Here is a 17,801-nt window from a genome sequence, read left to right as displayed (position 1 = left end):
TGACCTCGGTGATCCACCCACCTTGGCCTTGCAAAGTGCTGAGATTACAGGCATGAGTCACCACGCCCAGCCTCCTAGACCTTCTTTAAACCAATATCAGACACAAGGGAGAGAGAAACTGTATTATTTATCTATTGCTGCATAACAAATCATCTCAAAATGTAGCAACTTAAAACCATGATAAACTCTGCCACCTTTCACAGTTATGTGAATCAGAATTTAAGGAGAGGCTTATGAGTGATCATGGCTCAGCATCTCTCAGGAGGTTGTAGCCAAAATGTTGGCCTGGGCCATAGTCATCTAAGGGCTCACGTGTGGTTGGGGAATCTGTCTCCCAGGTGGCTCAACTGTCAGGTCCATGATGACTGCTGTGAGTGGCCCCAGTTCCTGGTCATCTGGATTTCTCCATAGGGCTGTTTGCTGAATTCCTTCACAGTATGGTGGCTGGCTCCTTACAAAAAGAGCCATCCAAGAGAGCAAGATGGAACCTGCAATGTTGTTTATGGCTTATCTTAAAAGTCAAACCACCATCTTCACAACATCTTACAGGTGACATTTGTCAGCTCTACCCAGTATGGAAGTAGTCTGCACAGGGGCACACTATCAATCAAGTAGAATAACAAAGGGCAATCTTGGAAGCTGGCTGCTGCAAAGCCTCCTCCTGCAAAGCCTGCAAAACCTGCTCCTACTCTAGACTTGTAGTTTTTTACTAAGAATTTGTTTTGGGAATGCCTCAGTCTTTTTAGTTAAATGGTCATGATGGGGTAACATTGGCAACAGAACCTCAGAAATCAAGGTGTCCACTTCATAAAGCACTACATGGACACATCAGAAAAAGTGTGAGATGGGCAAGCGCTCCTAACTGAAGCATCAAGGACCAATGAGTCTACAGGACCCACTGTTCTCTCAACTTCCAATGCAGCCCTTCTTCTGCTACCTTACCCTGAGGACTTGGACATTCCAGCGTATCGCAGAACCGGAATTCAGCTCCCATTGCCCACAACAGTGCTTCCCTGCCTCAGGTGGGTCCTCAGAATCATTAAGCGTGTTTGTTGAGTTTAAAAATTCCAGGGTACCTCTTGGAGAGACTTATTCGGGAGGCTTGGGAGGAAGGCTGGGAATCTGTGTTTTGGACCATCATCTCAGATGATTCTTAATATCAAGCAAATTTGGGAAGGTACTGAAGAGCTAATGGGAGGCATAGAGAGCTGAGTTCCTCTCTCAGTCACACCACGTGTGCATTGAAGTTGCTCACAGCCTTTGGCCTCACAGCCATTGCTAGTCTCGCTCATCTTCCCTGGCTGGCTCTTCTACGTCTTGCCTTGCATGTCTGTGTCTATGGGTGCCTAATCCTACTCCCCTCCACTGCCAGTGCCAAATTGACATCCTGCAAAAACACACAGAATGTTTGAGTGTTTTGTCTGTTTGGACAAGCAGGGGGTTCCCTGGGCGTTTGGAGATAATTTCTTCGTTAAATTATATATTTTTCTCCTTTCATGTTTGAAAAAAAAACAAATTGGCTTCTTTACAGTTGCCTAATCTTTCCCTCCTCATTTCCTGCTGAGAAGACAAATCTTCTACTCTTTTTTTTTTTTTAAGTCCCCAGCACACTCATAATCAGTCAGTTTATAAACCAACGTTCCAGCCCAAAGTATTGCATGAGTAAGGGGGAAAATCCTTTGTTTAACCACAGGCTGTTTCCCTAAATTTCCATTGTTTGAGAGTGACAACTTGGATGTCACTCATTCTGCAGAAAAATTGTGTGGTTTTATTCTGGTCCACGGTTTCTATGCTTGTATATTAACGGGGTTCCTATCATGTGTTCTTTTCTAAAAAGTCAACAAGGAGAACAAGTGGGTTAAGCCCTCAACTAGTCTAGTAGGAGAAAGCTAAGGGGGAGACATAATTTAAATGCAAGGTAGAATGTGAAGGCAAAGTGTGGTGGTTCATTCCTGTAATTCCAGCACTTTGGGAGGCCAAAGCAGGAGGATCCCTTGAGCCCAGGAATTCAAAAGCAGCCTGGGCAACATAGTGAGACTCCATCTCTAAACAAACAAACAAAAAAATAATGGGCATGGTGGTACACACCTGTAGTCCCAACTCCCTGGGAGGCTGAGATGGGAGGATCACTTGAGTCTTGGAGGTCAAGGCTGCAGTGAGCCATGCTTGCACCACTGCACTCTAGCCTGGGTAATAGAGCAATATCCTGTCTCAAAAACAAAAAAATCGAATGAAAAGTGTCTTAAAAGAACTGAACCTAAAGTAACATAAAGTGAACATATAGAAAACTCAAAGGAGGGAAAAACATTCCAAGAGACAATCACAGAAGGCATTGAGCATAGAAGTTTAGGGCATGAGACTCTGCAGTTAGATCACAGGATTCAAATTCCAGCTTCACCAAACACGAGTTCTTTGATTTGGGGGAAGTCCATTAATCTTTCTGGGTCTCAGTGCCATTGTCTGTGAAATGGGGATAATAAAAGTTCTCAACTTTGGGTGGTTATGAGAATTCAGTGAGTTAATATAGAGTAACTAATCAGTGTCTAGTATGTAGCATGGGCTCAAAAAATTAATTGCTTTTGAGCTGAGCTTTGAAGGATGGGTGAGACTTTGGCATGTATAGATGGAGGTGGGCAGGGAGATTCTTCTAGACTAAGAAAATAACAGGAGAAAACCCCAAAGCGGGAGAGGAGTGATTGTCAGGCATCTATGAGAACAGAGGTGCCCTTTAGCTGAAGAAAAGGGTGAGTAAGGAGTGGAGGAAGATCAGGTGCAAGGATGTGTTGAGATCCGATCTCCCCACTTTTTAATGGCTTGCTTACTTCATTGATTATACTACTATTATATCATGTTAATTATAGAATGAATCCTTGTGGGGTGTATATGGTGGTAAATACAATTATTTTAACTCTTCTTAAGTTGAAGAAATGGTTACACTAAAATAATGGGAACTTACATTGCTCTGTTTCATTTCGCTCAATATTTCGTCTCCATAATTTCTGGTAAAATAGCCTCAAGCCTGACAACAAAAACGGTCCAAGGCTATCAGGAATTGATACTTTTATGCCAGCAGCTGGGAGACATGTAACCTTCCAGAAGATTTTACAAAATTTAAAGTTGATAGCGCATTTGTCTTGTTTGAAAGACATCTAATTCTTTCTTTCCCTTTTTCTTTAGTTTCATAGAAATGATCCCTGTGTAACTCAGCAGCTCATATACAGTGATAAAGTATCAAGTCCATCGTTTTCCCAAATCAAGAGCAATGCATCCCACACAAATGGGCAAGAATCGCAGCTGACAGAGGTAGGATTTTTCAAAGATCCCTTGGCCCAGTTGGATCCTTTAAACCTCAGGAATTTCTTTCTGATGTGAAAGGCATGGAAATTTGAAAAGAGAGCTGACCTGGTGAGGACCATAGAGAATGGGGTATGTTCTGTCTGGGGAAAGGGGGGCAAGAAAAAAAAAGCTACTTGGAGAAAGGAACGTTTCTGATAAAGATTTTTAAGGTAGATAGCTGGAGAACAAGAACTATAAACTATACTTTCATCGCCATAGGAAAACTATAGTGAAATCTTCAGAAGAAACCAAGAAATGTTGGGCATGATTGAAATTCTGGAATGAAGATACAGAGAACCCAAGGGCTGATTCTGCATGGATGAGAGAGCCGGTTTATATCCAGTATCACGAACAGTAACTTCTTTGATACTTGTAACAATATTATAAGTAGAGATAAATTCTGTTATAGATGAGGAAACTGGGCATTTGAGTGTTACAGCTGGTCAATGACAGAGCCCTGGCTCTATCCCAGAAATGTGGGATGCTAAACGTGTGCTCTAGAGGTCTGTATAATCCTGATTGTTGATGCGGGGACCTGGCCTCATTCATCTTTGTATCCTCCATGTCCAATACAAACCCTGGCATAGAGTAGATTTTTCAGTACTTGTTTGTTGAGTGAATGTTTCAAGAGCTCCATTGTCTCCTAACTAAAGCATATAGGTGTGTTGGTTTTATGGGAAGAAAACTGCTCAACCAGCACCAACTCTGGTTGGCAGAGTTGTGCATCGATGTGCAAGAGGATGCATGATTGTAAGGAGACCCTCCTGGGTCAGTGGAACTGTTGCAAGATGCTGGCAGTGGATTTACAAGGAATAGAGGAAGCCATGGCAATGGAGTCCAATCATTTACCTTTAAAACTGTTTATAGACTAAAGTGTATATGTGGCCCATGTTGCCAAACCTTTTGATAAATATACTGGCCCGGAGTAGAGTAAGTCATGGCTGTACCTTCCAAGTAACAGACTGTCCTCACAAGCTGTATACCTAATTAGACTCTGATAATCTGTATAAATTAGCATTTGCTAGTGATAAATATCACACACCAAGCCTTAAATAATACATTAGACTTAATTGAATAAATGCATATATTATGGCCTTATAATGCATATTTGCCATAATGAGTTATCTTCCATGCACAAACAAACAGCAATTCTGATTAATCAGGTGGGGCAATTGTGCTGTTAAAACTCCAGGTTCTGCAAGGAAGTTCTCACTGTTGGTAAGATAAAAGCAATAAAAATTCTTTCCTTGACTGTGTTGGATAAATTTTCTCTTTAGGAATCTCCCTATCTTTGAACCTTCAGGATTTTGCAGTGATGTCAAGGTATACACCCATGTCTTCACTCCCAAAATTTGGATTTGAGCCTCAGATCTGCTATTTACTAACTCTATGATCTTTGACAAATCACTCAAATTCCTGATGCCTTAAGAATCCCTTGTAAGTTCCTGTTGTCTCTATCAGTTCAGAGGGGAACAATAATACTCATCTTACTAATGTGGGACAATAAGTAGTGTTACATGGAAAGCAGCTAATGCAGCAGCAAGCTCGTAGAAAGTGCCTGGCAAATGGAAGCTATTATCATTATGGAACATATTTTAAAATTTGCTATCCATTATCTCATTCAATCATGTAAGAAATATGTGGCTGGGTGTGGTGACTTACAAGTGTAATCCCAGCAGTTTGGGAGGTTGAGGCAGGTGTATCACCTGAGGTCAGGAGTTCGAGACCAGCCTGACCAATATGATGAAATCCCATCTCTACTAAGAATACAAAAATTAACCAGGCATAGTGGCATGCACCTGTAGTTCCAGCTACTCAGGAGGCTGAGGCACAAGAATTGCTTGAACCTGGGAGGCAGAGGCTAAAGTGAGCCAATATTGTGCCACTGCACTCCAGTCTAGTGAGTGAGTCTACTCACCACTCCAGAGTAGTGAGACTCTGTCTGAAAAAAAAAAAGGAAATATGTGAAGACAGGGCAGATATTATTTTGCCCAATCTTTAAAATCAAAGAAAGTGCCCCTGAGATTAAATTATTTATTTATTTACTCAACAAATATTTACTGATCACACAAGGCCAAGTGTAGGAGATACGGTAATGAAAAGGTCTGGGCCCTCCCTGCCTAGTTGAATTTACAGTATAGTGGGGAGGGGCATTAAGAAATTACCAATAATTATGATATTGCCATAATGAAAGTATACACGAAATGCAGCAGCACAATCTGGGAAACAGCACCCAAGTCATTCTCTGAAAGCCAAAGAAGTTTTTGAAGAGATTATAAGAGTTGAGTGGGAATATGGACAACAAAGAGTTTGATTGTTGCTTGTAATGGGGAATATTTCCCAGGAAAAGGGAAGAGATGTGTCAGAGATAAACTGGGTACATCAGGAGTCAAGGCAAAAAATTACAAACCATTAAATGAATCTGGAGTAAAGTTTCTTACCTTGGGTGCTATTAACATTTGGAGCCAGGTAATCATGGTTTTAGGGGTTGTCATGCAGATGGTGGGATGTTTAGCAAACATCGCTGACTTACTCACCAGATACTAGTGACTGTAGCATCCTTTTCCACTCGCTCACTGTGACAATCAACAATGTCTCCATCTATTGCCAAGTATTCCTGAGCAGGGCGACACAGTCTCCTGCAGTTGAGGATCATTGATCCAGAGCATTGATTACAACAGAAGGCATCTAAAGGATGAGGCAAAAGTGAAAGCCAGATTATGGTGAGCTTCTTCTGCCATATGAAAATAAGTTTTATTTTCCTTGTAGGTGATTGGGAACAATCTTCTTCTAAACACATGGGGGAATCCTCTTATTATAACTCACATAAAATCCACATTTTCCCAATTTACCAGTCTGTGAATTCATTATGAGCAATAATTCAAGTTGTATCTCCCTGCCACACCCGTTGACACAGGACTTGTCCATTTTTTCTCCTCCTGCAAAACCTCCTTCTCTCCCATCCCCTGAAGAGTGTTGTTGTTGTTGTTGTTTTATTTTATTTAATTCCTGGAAGTTTCTTACACATGCTCAGGGACACATTTTGCTTTGCAGCTCCCCGTGTTCCCTCGGGAATTTCTGCTGTGTTGGACAGCAGAATTTCCCACAGATGGCCAAAAAGACATTGCTAGGAAAGCTCTTACAAAGCTATGTCCTTTCTGGTCCGGTCCTAGGAACTATAATGGAGAATATGGTCCAATCACCCAAAAGCATTTTCAGCATACATTCATCTTTACTTGCAATCCTCAAATAACACTACAGTAATGCCATGCATAGGCCACATCCACACTCATTAAAATGTTCTACGTTTTCCTTCCAGCCTTTCTGTCACAATTCCATAAAACAAACCACACATACAAAAATAAATTAGCTAAAAATAAATTAGCTAAAAACTTATTCACCCCCATCTCTGTGCAGCCTTTCTTTGTGCTTCAAGGAAAACCTTCTCCAGCCGAAGTTCATGCACCTCCTGTGCTTTCTTCCTCTTTTCCTTTAGTCTCTGTGGCCTTTGCTTTATTTTCTGTTTTATGTATTACAAAAACCTAAGCAAAGCATTTGTTCCCATCCAGAAGATGTAGCAGCCTGCATGGCCACTGTGACTAATTTAGCAATGGTCCACTGGTGGCCATCCTTGCTTCGCCAACCCCTGCCGTGACGCCTCTTTTCCATGTGACACGACTTTCCTTGGAGGGTATTTCTGCTTCTCTGTCCACTGTGCACCTTGGTTTCTCCTGTGGTTCTAAAGTTTCCTAACAGTGGTTGCCACTGACCTGCCAGTGCCACCGTTCATCCCTTGAGTCGTCACAGAGCAAGAGATTCTCAGAAGCCTGAGGCAAAGTTGAAGGGGATATTTAACTCCTCCTCCTACCCCATTTATGTTACAGCTTATTAGAGAGGTCCTATGGCAGTGTAGACTGTTCCTCCTTGCTTGCCTGCATTTGCTGAACTAGAGCTTTCACTGCCTGCTTGCAGCACACATACCCTTCCAGTTCACTGGCTTTGCAACAGATTCGAAGAACGGTCTTAATACTGTACCTGAAATTATGATCCACTCTGATGATTAGACTTTGTTCTTGGGTCAGCTGACTCAGCTGTCCTTACCTTTCATTCGTAGGTAAATGTAGACATAGACACAGATCTATAGATAATTATACAGATGTAGATGTAGATATAGATATAGGGAGATAGCCATCTATAAATACCGATATCTATAGATATAAATATCAATGCAGACACTGATCTGTCTATATCTATACCTATATAGATATCTGTATCTACCTATACATATCTCTATGAATATTCATTTATTATCTCCCTATAGATATTCATTTAGTGTCTCCCTATAAAAATCTATATAAATATTGATATCTATCTCTATCTATACCTGTTCATATCTATCTATACACTGCCTCTCCCACTCACATCCCGTGGTGCTTCTTATGAATTAGGCTTCAGCTGGGCCACCTGCTTGCCAGACACGTCCACCATGCCTGCTCTCTATTTTGGATGCAGCCTACCTGCAAACAAGTATTTCCACTGAAATCTATTCCTTTATCCTCATTTTTATGTATATATTCATTTCTCACTATCAGGTTGTATGTTTTTCCTGTAAGCCACCACAAACCTTTTGTGCAATGAGATAGGTGATGAATAAAGCATGGATGAATCCACGCGTTAGATGAGTATGTGAAATGGATATGGAGAGCACATAAGAACCAAGAGCAGACAGAGCCCTAAGGAAAGACCTGGCTGACCTGCCGGAAGGAAAATAGGTAATTTAGGATAAGCGATGTATAACCTCTAATCCAGTGTAAAAGTACCAAAAAGATTACAATGGTGAATGCTCATAAGATTGTCCCCATTTGTGTGACATTCTCAGAAAATAAGATATTCTACTTAATTGACTTTTTTAGAAAATTGAAGCTTATTTCTTTCAAAAGAACATACTGGCCTTTTTAATCATTTTTACAGAATTCTTTCTAAATAGAAGATTACAAACTAATCTTCTATAGAAACTGATAGATTTTGTTTTACTTTTATGTGATTGTTTGAAATTGGCATTATAAGCATCTGATCTGATACCATACCCTCATACAGTAGTGCCTTGATGTCTTGTTTCTTAGCATTTTAAATAGCTTCTATGTATTGGGTGCTTACGTTGTGCTTGGCACTGTGTGTAATGATCTCATCCATTATCACACTGGTTTCTCATGAGACATGTCCTATTGAGGCATGCCGAGCTTTTGCCCTTTTACTAAAAAGCTTCATTTATGCTGCTTCTTAAATTCTTATGGCTGCATTTTGTGATTTTTTCTGTCTCCCTTCTTATTGTCTGGAAAGCTCTTACTCAGCTTCTAATTTTCTGCTTTTAATCTTCTAGGTATTAGGAATCCTGAAAACCATACTTCAGAGGATTATGTATCAAGAAAGTTGGGGTCTAGGTGAGAGTCTTGTGATTTGGTTGAATTAAAATGAATGCAGCACTTCCAGCCCTGCAGTCATTCAGGAGTCCCCAACTTACTACCAGTGGGAGCCAGGTTGAGAACACACAGACCTCCCAGCCAGCTGTCTCTGTATCTACAGAGTTGAACTGGACTTAGTTTTTATATGATATCTCTTGAATGAACAAACTTGGATATTATGGGGAAAAACTATGTTTTGATTTTATAAATGTTGTTATTGATAGGTGACAGGGAGGTAATAACTGCTTATTAGCATTTAATGTGTCTGATCATTCAATTAATCTTGTAGAAATTACTCTTAGACTTTCAACAACATGTAACTATAAGCACATATCATTTGTTTCAATTTAATACAGTGGCTGAAAAGGATTTCTAAGAATTGTTTGTACCTCTGGGCATATCTTAGTGAGAGACTTCTCATAGCATTTGTTTAAACCTTATGAAAACTGTATTTAGTCATGGACTGACATGAATTGTTCATTGGATTCATTAGGGATTATATCTAAGAATAAGATTTATTGCATTTATAATAAAATGTGTGAATGAAGAAATAAAATGTTAATGTTTCTTAATATCTGGTAGGATCTGCTAGAATGACAGATGCTGTGGGGATATGGCTAGAAGGTAAGGATGCTGAGTTTTTGTTTGAGTCTTTTTTACAATTCTTTCTTTCTAGGTTGGTATACACCATGGTGAACCCAAGAGGCAGAGCTGTGAATAGATATTTTTATAGAAGCCTTGAATTTTGAAATGATAAAAATATTCACAGTAGAGTGCTATGTGGAATGCTTACTGCATGTGACTCTATGACTTAACATTGGAGCTTGGATCATCTCTACTCATTTTGCCTTTACCCTGAAGATAATCTTCCCTCAGTAACCCATGATTTAGACAAAAATAATGTAATCTTAGAAAGGAAGTTCAATATCCAGAATTGTGGCTCATCTCATAACTGTGGAGAGCCGACTCAGTATGTTCTAGAAATAACAAAAGATTGGAGAGAGGGTTCAAGGATCCAGATCCAGGCCCTACCTCTATCACCTGGTGTCTACCTCTATCACTTGGTGTCTTGCAAGTGACTTGCAGTTTTTTTTTTTTTATACTTTAAGTTCTAGGGTACATGTGCACAATGTGCAGATTTGTTACATATGTATACATGTGCCATGTTGGTGTGCTGCACCCAGTAACTCGTCATTTACATTAGATATATCTCCTAATGCTATCCCTCCCCCCTCCCCCAACCCCACGACAGGCCCCAGTGTGTGATGTTCCCCTTCCTGTGTCCAAGTGTTTTCATTGTTCAGTTCCCACCTATGAGTGAGAACATGCGGTGTTTGTGTTTTTTTGTCCTTGTGATAGTTTGCTGAGAATGATGGTTTCCAGCTTCATCCATGTCCCTACAAAGGACATGAACTCATCCTTTTTTATGGCTACATAGTATTCCATGATGTATATGTGCCACATTTTCTTAATCTAGTCTATCATTGATGGACATTTGGGTTGGTTCCAAGTCTTTGCTATTGAGAATAGTGTTGCAATAAACATACGTGTGCATGTGTCTTTATAGCAGCATGATTTATAATCCTTTGGGTATGTACCCAGTAAAGGGATGGCTGGGTCAAATGGTATTTCTAGTTCTAGATCCTTGAGGAATCGCCACACTGTCTTCCACAGTGGTTGAACTAGTTTACAGTCCCACCAACAGTGTAAAAGTGTTCCTATTTCTCCACATCCTCTCCAGCACCTGTTTTTTCCTGACTTTTTAATGATCGCCATACTAACTGGCATGAGATGGTATCTCATTGTGGTTTTGATTTGCATTTCTCTGATGGCCAGTGATGATGAGCATTTTTTCATGTGTCTGTTGGCTGCATAAATGTCTTCTTTTGAGAAGTGTCTGTTCATATCCTTCGTCCACTTTTTGATGGGGCTGTTTGTTTTTTTCTTGTAAATTGGTTTGAGTTCTTTGTGGATTCTGGATATTAGCCCTTTGTCAGATGAGCAGATTGAGAAAATTTTCTCCTATTCTGTAGGTTGCCTGTTCACTCTGATGGTAGTTTCTTTTGCTGTGCAGAAGCTCTTTAGTTTAATTAGATCCCATTTGTCAATTTTGCCTTCTGTTGCCATTGCTTTTGGTGTTTTAGACATGAAGTCCTTGCCCATGCCTATGTCCTGAATGGTATTGCCTAGGTTTTCTTCTAGGGTTTTTATGGCTTTAGGTCTAACATTTAAGTCTTTAATCCATCTTGAATTAATTTTTGTATAAGGTGTAAGGAAGGGATCCAGTTTCAGCTTTCTACATATGGCTAGCCAGTTTTCCCAGCACCATTTGTTAAATAGGGAATCCTTTCCCCATTTCGTGTTTTTGTCAGGTTTGTCAAAGATCAGATAGTTGTAGATGTGTGGTATTATTTCTGACGGCTCTGTTCTGTTCCTTTGGTCTATATCTCTGTTTTGGTACCAGTACCATGCTGTTTTGGTTACTGTAGCCTTGTAGTGTAGTTTGAAGTCAGGTAGCGTAATGCCTCCAGCCTTGTTCTTTTGGCTTAGGATTGACTTGGCGATGAGGGCTATTTTTTGGTTCCATATGAACTTTAAAGTAGTTTTTTCCAATTCTGTGAAGAAAGTCATTGGTAGCTTGATGGGGATGGCATTGAATCTATAAATTACCTTGAGCAGTATGGCCATTTTCATGATATTGATTCTTCCTACCCATGAACATGGAATGTTCTTCCATTTGTTTGTGTCCTCTTTTATTTCGTTGAGCAGTGGTTTGTAGTTCTCCTTGAAGAGGTCCTTCACATCCCTTGTAAGTTGGATTCCTAGGTATTTTATTCTCTTTGAAGCAATTGTGAATGGGAGTTCACTCATGATTTGGCTCTCTGTTTGTATGTTATTGGTGTATAAGAACACTTGTGATTTTTGCACATTGATTTTGTATCCTGAGACTTTGCTGAAGCTGCTTATCAGCTTAGGGAGATTTTGGGCTGAGACGATGGGATTTTCTAAATATACAGTCATGTCGTCTGCAAATAGGGACAATTTGACTTCCTCTTTTCCTAATTGAATACACTTTATTTCTTTCTCCTGCCTGATTGCCCTGGCCAGAACTTCCAACACTTTGTTGAATAGGAGTGGTGAGAGAGGGCATCTTTGTCTTGCAGTTTTATCTCTAAGTTGAAGAGGGTGGTAGTGCCTACTGTAGAGGATTATTGGGAAAATTACATGCAATAATGTGTGTCTATGGAGAACATTGTGGAAACTTCAGTACGCCGTCTATACTTTGTCTTAGTATCATTCAGGCAACATCCCTAATATTTCATCTCCTTTCACATCAGTATGGAGGCAGTAAAAATTAAGGAGTGAGTCCTTGAAGTGAATAAGGGCCACCAATTTAATACCCCATGAAATTTAGTAGCCTGTAAGGGGCCTTTTTGAAGTGAGCCACCAACTATCCTTTTATGTTTCTGTGTTGCCTTGAAGTAGTTTGTGTACAACTATATTGATCCTCACTAGCCATAAAGGAAAAGACTTTGCTTCTGCTTCCCATTGTAAAAAGACCCCATGTAGGTAGTCTCCTGGGAAATCTAATAGGGACTTCTCCTTTTGGTCCTGTACACCACTTTTGATTTTCATAGCATCTCAAGATCTCTCTCTTTGGAAAAATTACTCTGCACAGTAAGCACATTCTTCAGGGGGAAGGTGAAGAAGAACTGATATATGTTACACTTAACATACACAGGTACATGTTACGCTCCATCATAATTAGTCCTCAAACTAACCTTGGGAAGAAGAGAGTATAATCCCTATATCATGAATAAGGGAATTGATGTTCCTAAGTTATTTATTTGATTTCCTACTGATAGCGATGGTCAGTGATGAACCTAAACTGTTCTCTCTAACATCTAAATCAATGCTAGCTTCACTAGACCATGCTGCCTCTGTGGAGGCAGGTAGAACTTGCCTCATGTTTAAGAAGGGCCGGAAGATTCACCAAAGGGATAATAAGACTAATAAGACTTGTATTATGGTATTTTCCTGCCATATTGTACACTTGAGAAAACCATATGACTTCTTTGAAACTTCTGTTTTCTCCACCCTTGCACATCTCCCCAGCTTGTTGAAGATCAAATGGAATAATGAAAGCCAAAGTGCTTGGTAGGCTGACAAGTGCTATGTGAAAGTGAGATGTTGATACTATCCAAAGAAATCTTACCAAATTTTGTCTGATATTTAAAAGGGTGCAAGTGAGAATATCACTCAGCTACTACTTACAGAAAGCAACATTTTTTCTACACCCTGTGAGTTGGTGTAGGAGAACCAGCTACTTGTGTTCTTGGCAATAACTGTTACCAGTAATATTTCAGTTAAAGTGACCACTAATTAATCAGAATTGCATTGAATTTATAGTATAATCCAATTTTAATGGCAACATGTCTGCCACTTTTGGTATCTACTCTTAAGTAGAGAAGTTTTCTGGACCCAGCTTCCCAGTCTATTAACTTCTTCATTTGGGCTGGAAACCATTGTGTCTATTATAACTCCTTTAGAGCTATTTCTTGATAAGGAAAAATATGGAATGGCTTAGCATGGTAGTATTTTAATCCTCAAGGTTACTAGAATTATATATAATAAAAATATAAGAACTTGAAGGGAAGAACTTACAGATCAACTAATTATTGATTTGCTAATTTATTTAATTCTAACCTTTATTAAGAACTTCCCTGTGCCAGGCACTACACTAGGGATCAGGAAGACAGAAATGGAAGGCAAAAGTTTTTGCTTTTCAAGGGTCCCAAGTCTGGAGAAACAGTCTGCATTTTGTAAATTCCATAAGTTGTTTGCTGAAGGTCATGTCATTATTAGTTAGTGGACAGATCAAAGAAAACTAACCTGGAATATTCTAATCCAAAAAAGTTTGTAGGTAGACTTTCTCCTCACTAACTCCTTGAAAGCATTAGAATATGCTCTTCGAAGGCTTGTATTCATTTGTTGGGTTTTCAGAGCAAGGTATACAGCCACATACTGACATTGTAAGTCCAGGCTCATTATGGGTGAGTCACATGTGCATGTTGGAGAAGGACATAGGGGGTTTCAAGGTGATGAATAGCTAGGGTTTGCAGTCAGCCATTTCTGCCCTTGGCACATATCTGTTATGAGGACTTGAGAAGTCATTTAATCTTGCATGGCTTTATTTTAAATGGGAGCACTAATACCTACCTTATAAGCAGTTGGAAAGAGGATGAAAAAAATGTGTAAAATTCTTATTGCAGTATTTATCATAAAATAAGTATTTAAGCATCCTAGTTACCATGATGATTCATACCTAACCCAGACTGGGAAGAGATCTAGCCCCATCTTGACTCTGACACTTGGTATCTTTTGGATCTTGGGAAAGACACTTTATTTCTCCAAGTTTATTTTTCTTTCTCTGGATGATGAAAATTTTAATAACTTTCCTTAGGGGTTAGTGAGGGGATTTTCCTTTATTTATACATTTATTTTATATACCCATGTCAAACTCCTCTTATGCACCAGGAAATGTTCTAGCTCCTGGAGAATCAGTAATGAACAAGGGTAGCATAATACATGTGAAGTGTCTGGGAGATCGTAGGAACTTAAATGCAAGCTAACCTCATTGCACTAATAATCACAGCAGATCTGCTATTACCATTCAATCAAACTTGGTTATAAAAATAATTAATATTATCTACTCAAAATTACTGTTTCACCCACCAGACATATTTATCCCCTTATGCATTTGTGATTTTAATACACTGGCAGTCTCAACAGCCTATCCCAGGTTACTGAGACCACCAAGATAAAACATTAGAATTTCCACACATTTGTATGTATTCCCTCTTCCATGGTACCTTGCATCTGACCTCCTCCAGCCTCTGAATTTCTATTTAATAAGAAGCTGAGTGGAATATCAGACCTTCACCCCTGGAAATCCATTTGCTTCTGCCTGTGTTTACAAAACTGATGATGCCTTGCAACAAACTCGATCTTCTTAGTGACTTCTAGTCACAGTGTATTTGGGGGGATTAACAATGATAATTTAGTTCTAAGCCCTATTCTCTTGATTTAAGCAGTTGCACCAACAACTGTGAGCTTCATTTCTTTCCTAGGTCTGTCTACCTCCCAATGTACTACACCTGTGAAATAGGTCTTGAGAAGTACCTTATTAGGCATTGGGGTGATATACTGCTTAAACAGGAGAGGTCTGTCCTAGTTGCTTATGAATGCCTGAATTCCTTAGCTGAGTTCTGGAGCCACCCACAGATCTGCTATCTACCCCTGTGGAGCTGACTTGGAAGCCATGAGTTGCAGACATTGATTTGCTGACCCTTAATCTGGGTGCAATCAAACAGAACACCCTGGTATGTGGCTTATGCACTCACTTGGTTCAGCTAAGGACAAGGACCTAAGTCCAGGTCACTTCCCCTGGCTCTAACACATCATACCCCGATTTACCCATAAAAGCAAGTGCTTCTAGGGCAGCGACTTTCAAACTAGGTTTCTGAGGAGGTAGCTTTGAGTTAGCCTGGGCGGAGGCAGGGGAAGGACTTCTTTGGGTCCCACATGATCTATCTTAGGCAGAACAGTTTTGATTATATTTATTTGCTTTATATTTGGCTTCTCTTAAAAAGATAATTTAAAAAATTGTTCTTGGGCTCATTTATTTATTTATGTTTGGAAACAACCCTTTAGGGTAATTGTTTTGCTCTTTTATCTTCTTAATCCTTTCCTTGCACTCTTAAATATGGTGACCCTAGGATTTCTCCATAGCTGTATTAGTCCATTCTCACACTGCAATAAGGAAATAACCGAGACAGGGTAATTTATAAAGGAAAGAGGTATAATTGACTCATAGTTCTACATGGCTGGGGAGGCCTCAGGAAGCTTACAATCATGGTGGAAGGGGAAGCGAGGACCTTCTTCACATGGCAGCAGGAGAGAGAAGAGCTAGAAAGAGCAGGGAAACTCCTTATAAAACCATCAGATCTTGTGAGAGCTCACTCACTATTATGAAAACAGCATGGGGGAACCCACCCACCATGATACAATTGCCTCCCACAGGGTCTCTCCCGTGACACTTGGGGATTCTGGGGATTACAATCCAAGATGAGATTTGGGTGGGGACACAACAAAATCATATCAATAGCTATTTGTTTTATTTCTCCTAACGTAGAGTTGATGTGGAGGGTTGGCTTGTTAGGGGTGGAAAGGCAGTATTCCCTACCTCATGATCTCCGTCAATGCCCTTCTAAGCCACCCCGTCATATACAGCCTAATCAAGGGCTTCATAGATTTTAATGTGTGCACAACGGGTTATTTTATTAAAATGAGATTCTGATTCAATAGGTTGGAATGAAACCTGAGATTCTAACAAACTCTGTGATGACACTAATGCTGCTAGTGTGTGGACCACCCTTTGAGTCAAGAGGGCCTAGGTAAATGTAATGTGTTCGATACAAAAACACAACCTCAAGACAAATTCCTCTTTACCCCATTGCTAATCTAATTGTGGCTCCTATGTAGAAAACCTGGAGTTGCTACTGTTTCTTCACACTACGTTGCCTGGTATGAATCTTTCCCTATTCTGCCTACAATCAGGCCAGCAGATCTGAGTAGTGGGGGGAATACCTTGATACCAATCACTTGGATTTTTTCTTTTTTGTAACTGAAATTGGCGGGGGGTGTGGGACGGGAATCACTATACGACAGACACCATAGCAGGCACTCACCATACAATATCACGTCTAATATTTTACATTTTGTAGGTACATGTATAAGAGCCATGTCCTGTTTAAGGAAACTGAAGTGATAGAGCTTAAGCTATAGAAATGGCTCAGTTCACTTTGTGCTGCTATAACTAACACCACCACCTGGGTAAGTTATAAAGAACAGAATTTATTCCTCATAGTTCTGGAGGCTGGGAAGTTCAAGGTCAAGGTGCTGGCATCTGATGAGGACCTTCTTACTGCATCGTCACATAGTGGAAGGCAAAAGGGAAAGAAAGAGCAAACCCACTTCCAGAGCCTCAAAAACATCATTATTCTGCTCCCTTTCCATCCAATAATGTAAATAGGCTGTGTCTTTTGTAAGAGTATTTTGGGAAAACAGTCTCCTAGAATGACTCAGCAAAAATCAGCCTTTTGAAACTTTTTTCATTCACTCATCTCTTTTCATCACCAACTCCATCCAATTAGTTTTTGCATCCTAGGGATCCTTCAATTCTCTCACTTGAGTGGTTTCAGTATTCAACTAACTGGGACCATGCCTCCTGTCTTGGCCACCACAAATTCATCCTGCATGCTATTATTAAATAAGATTTTCCAAAGATCTTTGTGTACTCTTCTCCTGAGACTCCTTCAATGACTCTCCATTACATACAAAATGAAATACAAGTTCTCTCACCTGGTATTTAATGTCCTCTATGACCTGGCCTCAGCCAATGTCTTCTGCCTTGTGTTTTGAATAATCATTACACAGTTACATTACAGCCATACCAGGATATTTGCCACTGGAAAATACAACATAAACTATATTAGTTAGGGGTCTCCAGGGAAACAGAACTGATAAAATGTGTGTGTGTGTGTGTGTGTGTGTGTGTGTGTGTGTGTGTGTACAGAGAAAGATTTATTTTAAGAAATTGTATCATTGTGGGGCTGGTGAGTTTGAAATCTGGAGGGCAGGATAATAGGTGGGAGACTCAAGGAAAAGTTGATATTGTAGCTCTATTTGGAAAGTCTACTTGGAAAATCTGGAAGCAGGATTTCCTCTTACTTAGGGGTCATCTGCCTTTTCCTCTTGAGGCCTTCAGCTGATTGGACGAGGCCCATCCACATTATGGAGGGTAATCTGCTTTACTCAAAGTCTACTGATTTAAATGTTAATCTCACCTAAAATTATCTTTATAATAACATGTAGATTAGTATTTTACCAATAATTTGGGTACCATGGCTGAGCCAAGTTGACAGGACATATAAAATTAAC

At 39.9% G+C, this 17,801-nt stretch overlaps 1 long non-coding RNA gene across 1 annotated transcript; it reads left to right on the top strand.

The window, feature by feature from the left end:
- The first annotated feature begins 816 nt into the window (after positions 1 to 816).
- LOC134807600 (uncharacterized) lies at positions 817 to 4,685 on the top strand. Its single transcript, XR_010148487.1, has 3 exons — positions 817 to 1,022; positions 3,178 to 3,303; positions 3,556 to 4,685. It is a non-coding gene; the product is annotated as an uncharacterized LOC134807600 (long non-coding RNA).
- The last annotated feature ends 13,116 nt before the right edge of the window (positions 4,686 to 17,801 follow it).

This window comes from Pan troglodytes, chromosome 11 (genome assembly GCF_028858775.2).
Source record: "Pan troglodytes isolate AG18354 chromosome 11, NHGRI_mPanTro3-v2.0_pri, whole genome shotgun sequence".
Classification (NCBI taxonomy): domain Eukaryota; kingdom Metazoa; phylum Chordata; class Mammalia; order Primates; family Hominidae; genus Pan; species Pan troglodytes.
The sequence above is the reverse complement of the archived record's forward strand: the minus strand, read 5'-3'. Positions and strand labels throughout refer to the sequence as shown.